The 10,587-nt window shown below is 38.8% G+C and overlaps 1 long non-coding RNA gene across 1 annotated transcript; it reads left to right on the top strand.

The window, feature by feature from the left end:
• The first annotated feature begins 7,575 nt into the window (after positions 1 to 7,575).
• On the top strand, positions 7,576 to 10,252 carry LOC127966865 (uncharacterized). Its single transcript, XR_008155717.1, has 5 exons — positions 7,576 to 7,695; positions 8,039 to 8,178; positions 8,520 to 8,610; positions 9,444 to 9,541; positions 9,619 to 10,252. It is a non-coding gene; the product is annotated as an uncharacterized LOC127966865 (long non-coding RNA).
• Positions 10,253 to 10,587: the final 335 nt, after the last annotated feature.

Below are 10,587 nucleotides of genomic sequence, written 5' to 3'. Positions count from 1 at the left end.
TCACTGGGAATCTGTCTTCATTCTTTGTCTCGTAACTTTGAACGCTCCTCTGTGCAGTGCAGATCTGAATCAACCGAGTCGCGATCAGGCTCCGAAGTCCCGATCTGAAAACTTCGACCAAAGAATGTAAAAAATAACTCTATTTCTCTAATAACTCTACAATTCTATGAAAGACTCAGATCACGTATCTAAAAATAAATCGCTATAGTAAAAGAGAAATAATAAGAGGAGTGAAGTTTCCTACCGCTCTGCTGTGTTTGGTCCTCACTCCCGTCTGACGCTCCGCGGCGCGTCTCCGCCCCTCACACGCGCGTTTACAGCTCTAAATTAATCATCTTTGATTAATCATTTATTATTGTTCAATTAACTGTCTGAAACAAAAAAGGTTGTATAGTAGCATGGAAATCCAGACCAAAATCTGAAGGATCTATATGACAATGAATGAACGATTTAGACTTGGGTTTTTATCTAAAAGAGGAACAGAAGAAAGCGCTGAAATTTGCTGTTTTGTCGACCGTATACGGCAAGAGTCAGTTAGCTCCAATGATCTATACCCTATAGAATGACATTCTATCGTAGAATGTTAGCTCCAATGATCTATCTATATAGAATGCCATTATATAATTTTGTTTTTTATTTTTACCTATCTTGTCTCCTAATACCTAACAGATGAGGATTGTTAGGTTAAACATTCAGAATACGATTCCATATAAGGTTAGTACAGCCTAGTTCAGCACTTGGACAGCGACTCAAGTAGCACCCCAGCCAACATGTCCATGCCCCACATGGGATTTATCTGGGCTATGTGGGTGTCAACTGGGCATGGGCTCAGAGTGGGCACTTTGATGGGCTGAATGTGGGCCCCAGCTTGGATACAGGTATGGGCCCCAGTTAGGCTGCCCATTATTGTTAATTTGTGGGTCCCAGATGGGCCACATTTGGGCTACATTAGGATATATTTATAGTTACATTTAATGGTTTTTTTTTTTTTTTTTATGTTTTTTGCAGTTTATTTATTTCTATGCAGTTATGGGTAGCTACACAATCCTAACAATTAAATTTATTTAATTGTATGTATTTCATGTTTTATATCATTTAGATCTCAAAGGGGTTTTCTTATAATCTAAAAGCACTTGTGTTATGCGATGATTGGCGTGGTTGTCTTCCCGCCCCTTCTCATTCAAAAAAAAAAAAAAAAAAAAAACGGTTGCTACTCTCCACTTCAACACGGTCAGCGTCTGCGTGTCAATGGACAAACTCTCTAAACTGTCAATGTAAGATAATTATATTTCACTTCCTATTAGCCGAATTACTGCTGCTGCTATATAATTGGATGTACTTTTTTTCTTTTCTTTTTTATATTTGAAAATACAGTAATGGCAGAGTCACTAATGAAACTTAACGAAGCCAGTCGGATTGAACTGTCGTAGCTGAAGGGTTAACGTTAACATTGTATAAAAAATTAAAAGGTTGGCAGTTCACGTAGCAAACATAGGATGTTTTATTTGTAAATTCATTGGGCAGAGGCTTTTGAAACAAGTTTCAATGCTTTTGAATGTTTCTGCGTGTAATGCAAACGCCCTTAAGCGTTTTCACCTCCATAAAAACGCTTTTAATGTGAGCATACAGCGCACACAGCTACGTCTGCTTCATAATAGATTAAAATGCTATCTTTATGGGAAAACGTGTCGGATGTGCCAGTGGAAAATAAATGGTGTAAATATAAAAGTTTGAAGAGTTAATGTGCTTAATTAGGGAACACATATCAGCTGTGTCTCATTTAGAAGGATGCGATACTCAGGGGGTCATCTCAAAACATTTCCCGCCTGCCTCACGATGGTCAGCTGGTCAGCATGCGGGACTGCAGGAGGGAAATGCTGGTCAGCATGGCTTAATTGATAAAACAAACGAGACGACTCCAGGTGTTTTAAAGACACTTACTTTATTTGGTCACCGAACGGGCCTTGATAGAGATTTAATCTCCGTCGTGTTGCCAGAACCAGATATTATGATCATTTTGGAGAGCATAAAATGTATAGGTTACAGAATGAAATATGCCAACTCTGGTCACGAAGAATGCTATGCTATTTCATTCAGTTTGGTAGTAAACCTTTTACAAAAATCCTGATAAAAACATACCTGAGAGCAAATTTTTATCCATATAGCAATGCTTTTTAATGAACGTTATTACAGTAAAAACATTGTTGCATGAATAATACATTTATCAACACCTAACATGTAGTAAAGTATCAACAAATTGGGATAAACTAAAATAATGTCTGATTTATTAATGTCCATCCCGTCAAAACAGACAGCACAGAGAGTGTAATGAGTTGCACTTTAGGTGTTAACAAACATCTCCTCTTGTGATAGCATGGCACCATGACAGATTTATTGTGAAGATGAAAGCCCACAAGAGTGTGGTAAGTTAACTTTAACTTTATACCTTTTATTCTGATGATGTTTGCTAGATATAAAGCTACATTATTTTTATAAAAATATAGTGTGAGTGAACTCTGTCAAGTTGTGCTAACTGTCCTTTTCCTCCCGCAGCGCGGCTGTCAGACCAGAGAGAGACTCGTCGAATAGTCCTTTTACTGCTCACTTTCACAGTAAACTAGTATTTTCCTCCCACAGTGGCACCAGCAGACCAATAGGGAGACTCGTGAAGACCTAAAAGTGGTACGAGTACATTAGGTACAGGTAGGTGAACTTTAAAACACTTGGAGTCATCTCATTTGTTTTATCAGTTAAGCCGTGCTAACTATCATTTCCCTCCCGCAGTGGAGCTGACTGACCGGCTGACCATCGAGAAGCAGACGAGAAGAGTCGTGCCATAAAGAAGACCACTTTATATGTTTCGAGATAATATCTGTTCTCTCAATATTTTTGTATAGTCTTACTAATTAAGTACATGAACTCTTCAAACTTTTATTTTTATATTTACACTATTTATTTTCCACTGGAAAAATGTGTTATCTATGATTTTACTTGTAGGCTATATGTATGTTCATTGATGAAATATGGTTAATATTCTGGTAATTCTGTGTTGTTAAAGTTCAGCTCTGAAAAATAAAAGATGAATCATGAATAAAGCTGTGTGTGTTAAGCAATAACTTGTTACTGAATATAGAACAAAATAATAAAATAATAGTACTTTTAAAATTACATTTCTAAACTGAATAGTGTCACTTTTAACTTGTTCATATTACCTTTAGTAGTATAACTTGGGCAAAAATATGAAGTACTGGCACAACTTAATTATAACCACGCATGCTTTTTAATGCTTTTGTAAAGGTTTTAGTAGTATTTTAAAATAATTGGCTTTTCTGTTTTTCTTTCTTTACTCTTTTTTTTTTTTTTAGGTATGAAGCTGAGAAGTCTGCACAGGCCCAGGAATAATACCATTTCATCCTGTTCTGTTCAAGTATTTTTGTATTAACACTTTCCTGTTCTTTGTGTTGCAGAGCAGTAAATGTGGAGATGGTACAGGAGCACGATTACAACAGCCGTCCAGTCCCAGGTGAGTGTAATGTGTTAACTAAAACGATAACTTATATTAAAAGCTTATCGGCAACTATAGACATTAATCAAATATAGTATGTTTTATTTGTATTGTTAGATGTAACGTTATACATTTAATGTAGCACATGGTAGCAGTTATGCTAACAGTCGAGCAGGTTAGTGAAGCGGTGTTTTTATACTTTTGCAATCATCCTTTTATTCTGCTCTCTTTCTGGCTTAAGTCACACAAAATTAACAAAGACATTTAAAGTTATCAATAAAATCCACAACAATGTAGCAAATATGAGCAGTTGAACAAACATCTGTTGTACAAGCAGAATTCAAATTATTTTATAATGGTTTGTAGTTTATTTAACTTTGAATTGATGTTCTAAGTAACTGGTATATTATTGCATAAATGTGATAGTAACTTTTCAAATTAATGAGTTGTTTTTATTAAAGTGTTATGTTTAACACAAAATAATACATGTATTGTTGTTTGCTTTATGTTAATTAAGTGCTCTTGCTGAGGCATAGGAAAAATAAAGCTGGAGCTGGAAAAAACACCTGTTAGTGACATCAGCATCATCTACTCACCTGCTAGTGACATCAGCATCATCTACACACCTGCTAGTGACATCAGCACCATCTACTCACATGCTAGTGACATCAGCATCATCTACACACCTGCCAGTGACATCAGCATCATCTACACACCTGCCAGTGACATCAGCATCATCTACACACCTGCTAGTGACATCAACATCATCTACACACCTGCTAGTGACATCAACATCATCTACACACCTGCTAGTGACATCAGCATCATCTACACACCTGTTAGTGACATCAGCACCATCTACACACCTGCTAGTGACATCAACATCATCTATACACCTGTTAGTGACATCAGCACCATCTACTCACCTGCTAGTGACATCAGCATCATCTACACACCTGTTAGTGACATCAGCACCATCTACTCACCTGCTAGTGACATCAGCACCATCTACACACCTGCTAGTGACATCAACATCATCTACACACCTGTTAGTGACATCAGCACCATCTACTCACCTGTTAGTGACATCAGCATCATCTACACACCTGCTAGTGACATCAGCATCATCTACTCCCCTGCTAGTGACATCAGCACCATCTACTCACCTGCTAGTGACATCAGCATTATCTACTCACCTGCTAGTGACATCAGCACCATCTACTCACCTGCTAGTGACATCAGCATCATCTACACACCTGCTAGTGACATCAACATCATCTACTCACCTGTTAGTGACATCAGCATCATCTACACACCTGCTAGTGACATCAGCATCATCTACACACCTGCTAGTGACATCAACATCATCTACACACCTGCTAGTGACATCAACATCATCTACACACCTGCTAGTGACATCAGCATCATCTACACACCTGTTAGTGACATCAGCACCATCTACTCACCTGTTAGTGACATCAGCATCATCTACACACCTGCTAGTGACATCAGCACCATCTACTCACATGCTAGTGACATCAGCATCATCTACACACCTGCTAGTGACATCAGCATCATCTACACATCTGTTAGTGACATCAGCATCATCTACACACCTGCTAGTGACATCAACATCATCTACACACCTGCTAGTGACATCAGCACCATCTACTCACCTGCTAGTGACATCAGCATCATCTACACACCTGCTAGTGACATCAGCATCATCTACACATCTGTTAGTGACATCAGCATCATCTACACACCTGCTAGTGACATCAACATCATCTACTCACCTGCTAGTGACATCAGCACCATCTACTCACCTGCTAGTGACATCAGCATCATCTACACACCTGCTAGTGACATCAGCATAATCTACACACCTGCTAGTGACATCAGCACCATCTACTCACCTGCTAGTGACATCAGCACCATCTACTCACATGCTAGTGACATCAGCATCATCTACACACCTGCTAGTGACATCAGCATCATCTACACACCTGCTAGTGACATCAGCATCATCTACACACCTGCTAGTGACATCAGCACCATCTACTCACATGCTATGGCATCAGCATCATCACACACCTGCTAGTGACATCAGCATCATCTACACACCTGCTAGTGACATCAGCATCATCTACACACCTGCTAGTGACATCAGCACCATCTACTCACATGCTAGTGACATCAGCATCATCTACACACCTGCCAGTGACATCAGCATCATCTACACACCTGCCAGTGACATCAGCATCATCTACACACCTGCTAGTGACATCAACATCATCTACACACCTGCTAGTGACATCAACATCATCTACACACCTGCTAGTGACATCAGCATCATCTACACACCTGTTAGTGACATCAGCACCATCTACACACCTGCTAGTGACATCAACATCATCTATACACCTGCTAGTGACATCAGCATCATCTACACACCTGTTAGTGACATCAGCACCATCTACTCACCTGTTAGTGACATCAGCATCATCTACACACCTGCTAGTGACATCAGCATCATCTACTCCCCTGCTAGTGACATCAGCACCATCTACTCACCTGCTAGTGACATCAGCATTATCTACTCACCTGCTAGTGACATCAGCACCATCTACTCACCTGTTAGTGACATCAGCATCATCTACACACCTGCTAGTGACATCAGCATCATCTACACACCTGCTAGTGACATCAACATCATCTACACACCTGCTAGTGACATCAACATCATCTACACACCTGCTAGTGACATCAGCATCATCTACACACCTGTTAGTGACATCAGCACCATCTACTCACCTGTTAGTGACATCAGCATCATCTACACACCTGCTAGTGACATCAACATCATCTACACACCTGCTAGTGACATCAGCATCATCTACACACCTGCTAGTGACATCAACATCATCTACACACCTGCTAGTTACATCAGCATCATCTACACACCTGCTAGTTACATCAGCATCATCTACACACCTGTTAGTGACATCAGCACCATCTACTCACCTGCTAGTGACATCAGCACAATCTACACACCTGCTAGTGACATCAGCATCATCTACACACCTGCTAGTGACATCAGCACCATCTACTCACATGCTAGTGACATCAGCATCATCTACACACCTGCTAGTGACATCAGCATCATCTACACATCTGTTAGTGACATCAGCATCATCTACACACCTGCTAGTGACATCAACATCATCTACACACCTGCTAGTGACATCAGCACCATCTACACACCTGCTAGTGACATCAGCACCATCTACACACCTGCTAGTGACATCAGCACCATCTACACACCTGCTAGTGACATCAGCACCATCTACTCACCTGCTAGTGACATCAGCATCATCTACACACCTGCTAGTGACATCAGCATCATCTACACACCTGCTAGTGACAGCATGCTCCTCTTCACCTGCTAGTAACTTGTCTGATTTGTGATAAGCAAATTTTGCTATCTTCTAGTAAGTTTAAGCTTTTGTAACCTTCTCAGCCAGGGTTTTAACCAACATTATACATATAATCTTTCACATACTTCTCAGTGTGCTTTTTTTTTTTTTTTTTTGCTGAATTTAATGCTTAGATTGTAGGGGAAAAATTTAAGTCAGAAATGTTTTATAAAAATATAACTCTTTCACATCAGCAATCACCAACCCCTCCTGACATATCTTTCCAGTTTGGGGTAGATAACAATATTTATATATATATATATAGAGAGAGAGAGAGAGAGAGAGAGAGAGAGAGAGAGAGAGAGAGAATTCTTTGATAAATAGAAATATCTTCTTGACACTAACTTTTGATTAATTTAATGTGTCCTTGCTGAATAAAAGTAAGAATATCTTTTTAAAAATGTTTTAGAGCTGTTTTTTAACATTCATATTTATCAGAAATGTTTCTTTGGCAAAAAGTAGCATATTATAATGATTTCTGGAGGATCATATGACGCTAAAAACTGAAGTAATGATGCTGAAAAATCAGCTTTGATCATAGCAATCAACTGACCCTTCACAAAAAACCAACCTCCTTAAAAACTGTTGCTATGTCTGACACGCCATGCTGCTCTCACAGTACACACCTTGTTCTCACACAGCGAATAATACATCGTGGACCAAAGAGGAAACTGACAACACACAGACAGAAGAAGACAGAGAAGGTCACTTCTGGTATGAAACAAGTGTTCAGCTTTTAAATTTGGCCCCTTTTTTTTCAGAAATTCAAACAATAAATATTGTTTTGTGCTGTTTTAATGTGTTACAGATCACTGTAGTGCCTCAGTTCAAGCAGCACACATGAACCGATTGATTCATATTTAATTGAAGCACAAAATAAAAGATGTCACGTCTTTATACAAAATTTTCAAGTTTAAGTCCAACGAAGTTAATCTACTCCCCTATCTACTGTATTTTCTGCACCATAAGGCGCAGTCTCAAAACTGAGTTTAGTTGAATTTTAATCTACTATTGAACAATACACTCACATTATTTTTTAATCAATCTTCTTCCACAGATCCATCAAAGTCCTCATCTTCTGTGTCTGAGTTGAACAGCTTTCTTCATCTAACATGCCGGGTTCCCTCTCATCATGGTTGATCACTGCCAGTGTACGTATTACATCCCTGTGTCAGCGGGAAATGGTCTGACAGTCAGGTAAACGGAGCGCTTACCAAAGTCACACAACATTGTTTCAGATTTTGGAACTCAGTGTAAACATAAAGCACACCGCATTATCAGGTGCACGCCCGATTTTTGAGAAAATTAAAGGCTCTTAGATGCACATTATAGTGCAGAAAATATGGTACTATATTGTCAGGCAAGATGGCAGTATTGGCGTTATGATGACTCACTGTGAACGTTCAATGACATTTTAACATGTATTCACAAAGAAAACATCTCATGTTTCACTTCTGTTAAATGTGATGAAATAATCTTTTGTGTGAAATATGAACAGCTATGCCAATCTTTCTCCTTTTGTTTTCCTGTTTCTCCAGCCTCGCGTGGAGACTTCAGAAGATACCAGACCTCACAAAGATTTCAGAAAGCTGCTAAATAATCCTTATATTGTAATCATTGTCCTAAAAGGTAAGTTTTCAGGCTGATTTAAGGTGTGCTCCTATGTTTTCTGCTTGTACTCCTATGTATTTATGATACAAATGTAAATGACTGTAAATGAACATAAAAAAATGTTGCATGCCTTTCTCATAAGCGCTCGCCTGTTAGCAATGCTAATTTTATTTAACAATGTTATTACTGAGATCATTAAAGTAATTGTGACGAGTGGGGTGGGGCCGAGAGCCTTGGGAACGGAGCGAGGCCGGTGGAGTGATTGGGAAATGAGTAGAGATGGGGATCGAAAACCGGTTCCATTTTAGAACCGGTGTTTTTAAACTTTTAATTACAGTTTCTGTACCTGAACTGTTGTATTTATTTATGATATTGCTTATTGATTTGTTTGTTCCTTTCTTATTACTGACTGTTTACTTGTCTTTAACACTTTAATATTTGAAATTTATATTAATCTAGTTGTTTTTGCTATGGTATTTTTTTAAAGCACAGGCAAAATTCCTCTTGCAGTGTTTTGTAGGCTGCTGATATTTCCTCATGTTATTCAGCTGCAACAGAATGCTTTGTAAAAAGACAGAATACATGTTTGACATCTAAACGTTTGACTTAATTTTTTTTAAAAATTGGAATTTTCTATCTATATTTTGTGTTTGTGCGTGACAGTCGTCTGCGAGGGGCTGGCGCGATGTTTTCTCTTTATTTTATTATTAAAGCTTTGTTTGATTGTCCGCCGGTTCCCACCTCCTCCATCCTGAGATTGTGAAGTTTTTATGCCGTTACAGTAATATTGTGACTTTATTAAACAATCCTCTATGAAAATACAGTTTCACAGTGTTATCAATGTACTTTAGGGAGGAACTTGTCAGCAAATCTACTTCACAGCACATCAGTGAAAGCAGTTAACAGTTACAGACGGGTGTTGGATCAGGGTCAGATCTGAATTCTGCAGGTAGGTAGATCTCCAGGAACAGGATTATACAGCCCTGTTATATTGGTAATGTATGATGGATTTTGTTTTTATTGCAGGTTTCCTGGGATGACCGTTGGCCTGGACAGATGCACAGTACACCACACTGACTTCTTTGCATGGACAGCTGACTACTACTATTATGTTCTGTGAAGGTACTATTATAGCAAACCTGAGCACCTGTGACAGTGGAAATGTTGTAATGAATAGTCACACATGCATATTTATAAACTGAAAGTCACAGATAAATTTTTTTAGTACTAACAATGTATGTTTTTTTTGTACTAATTCTCTCCAGCAAACACAACAGTTATACCATTTCATATTTTGAGGTGCACAAACCCTATTTTACAAATAAGAGAAAAGTATAGACCCTTTGCATGTGACGTCACCCTCTACTCACGCGAATTGTGAACGCCATGACGGACGGCAGAAGAGCTTTGCTGTAGGACGGACCGCAAGCCAAAAGAGTACGAGTTCGTGTTCGTTAGTGTAATAAAATGTTTTTTTTTTTTTTTTTTTACTTGTAAGCACAGTGCAGTGATAATGGTCAAACTGTGTATTTACAATGTTAAAGTGGCTGACAACAATAAATATTCTTATTAGGAATAAAACTGCATCGTTTTTTTAACTGTGCAGAGCAGTAACGTTAGCTGAATAGTTAGGCCTGCTATGCTACTGTAATTTTAATATTGGTCATTGTGGTGGTACTTGGACAGCCAAATATTTTCTGAGGTGGTACTTAGTATAAAACGTTATAGATCAACTGCATTAGAAAGTTGCATTGGCACACCCAGTGAACATCGGTAACTTAAGTGGGTAGCCACGAACAACCAGGTCCTTTAAAAACAGGTTACGTTAAGTTACAAAGAACTGGTGAGCATCCAGACTTTTAAAAGCTTTGACCTCATCACCAGTGTATGGGGATAACCCGTTTACCACATAGTGGTACAGATTGTGTGGAATGAAGTCGGGTAGACTCGGCGATTTAATGAGGTCCGTGAAAACAGAGGAAAAAGGTAAGGATC

The sequence above is a fragment of the Carassius gibelio genome, chromosome B10, assembly GCF_023724105.1.
Source record: "Carassius gibelio isolate Cgi1373 ecotype wild population from Czech Republic chromosome B10, carGib1.2-hapl.c, whole genome shotgun sequence".
Classification (NCBI taxonomy): Eukaryota; Metazoa; Chordata; class Actinopteri; order Cypriniformes; family Cyprinidae; genus Carassius; species Carassius gibelio.
Note: the sequence above shows the minus strand (reverse complement) of the source record. Positions and strands in the feature narration are given on the sequence as shown.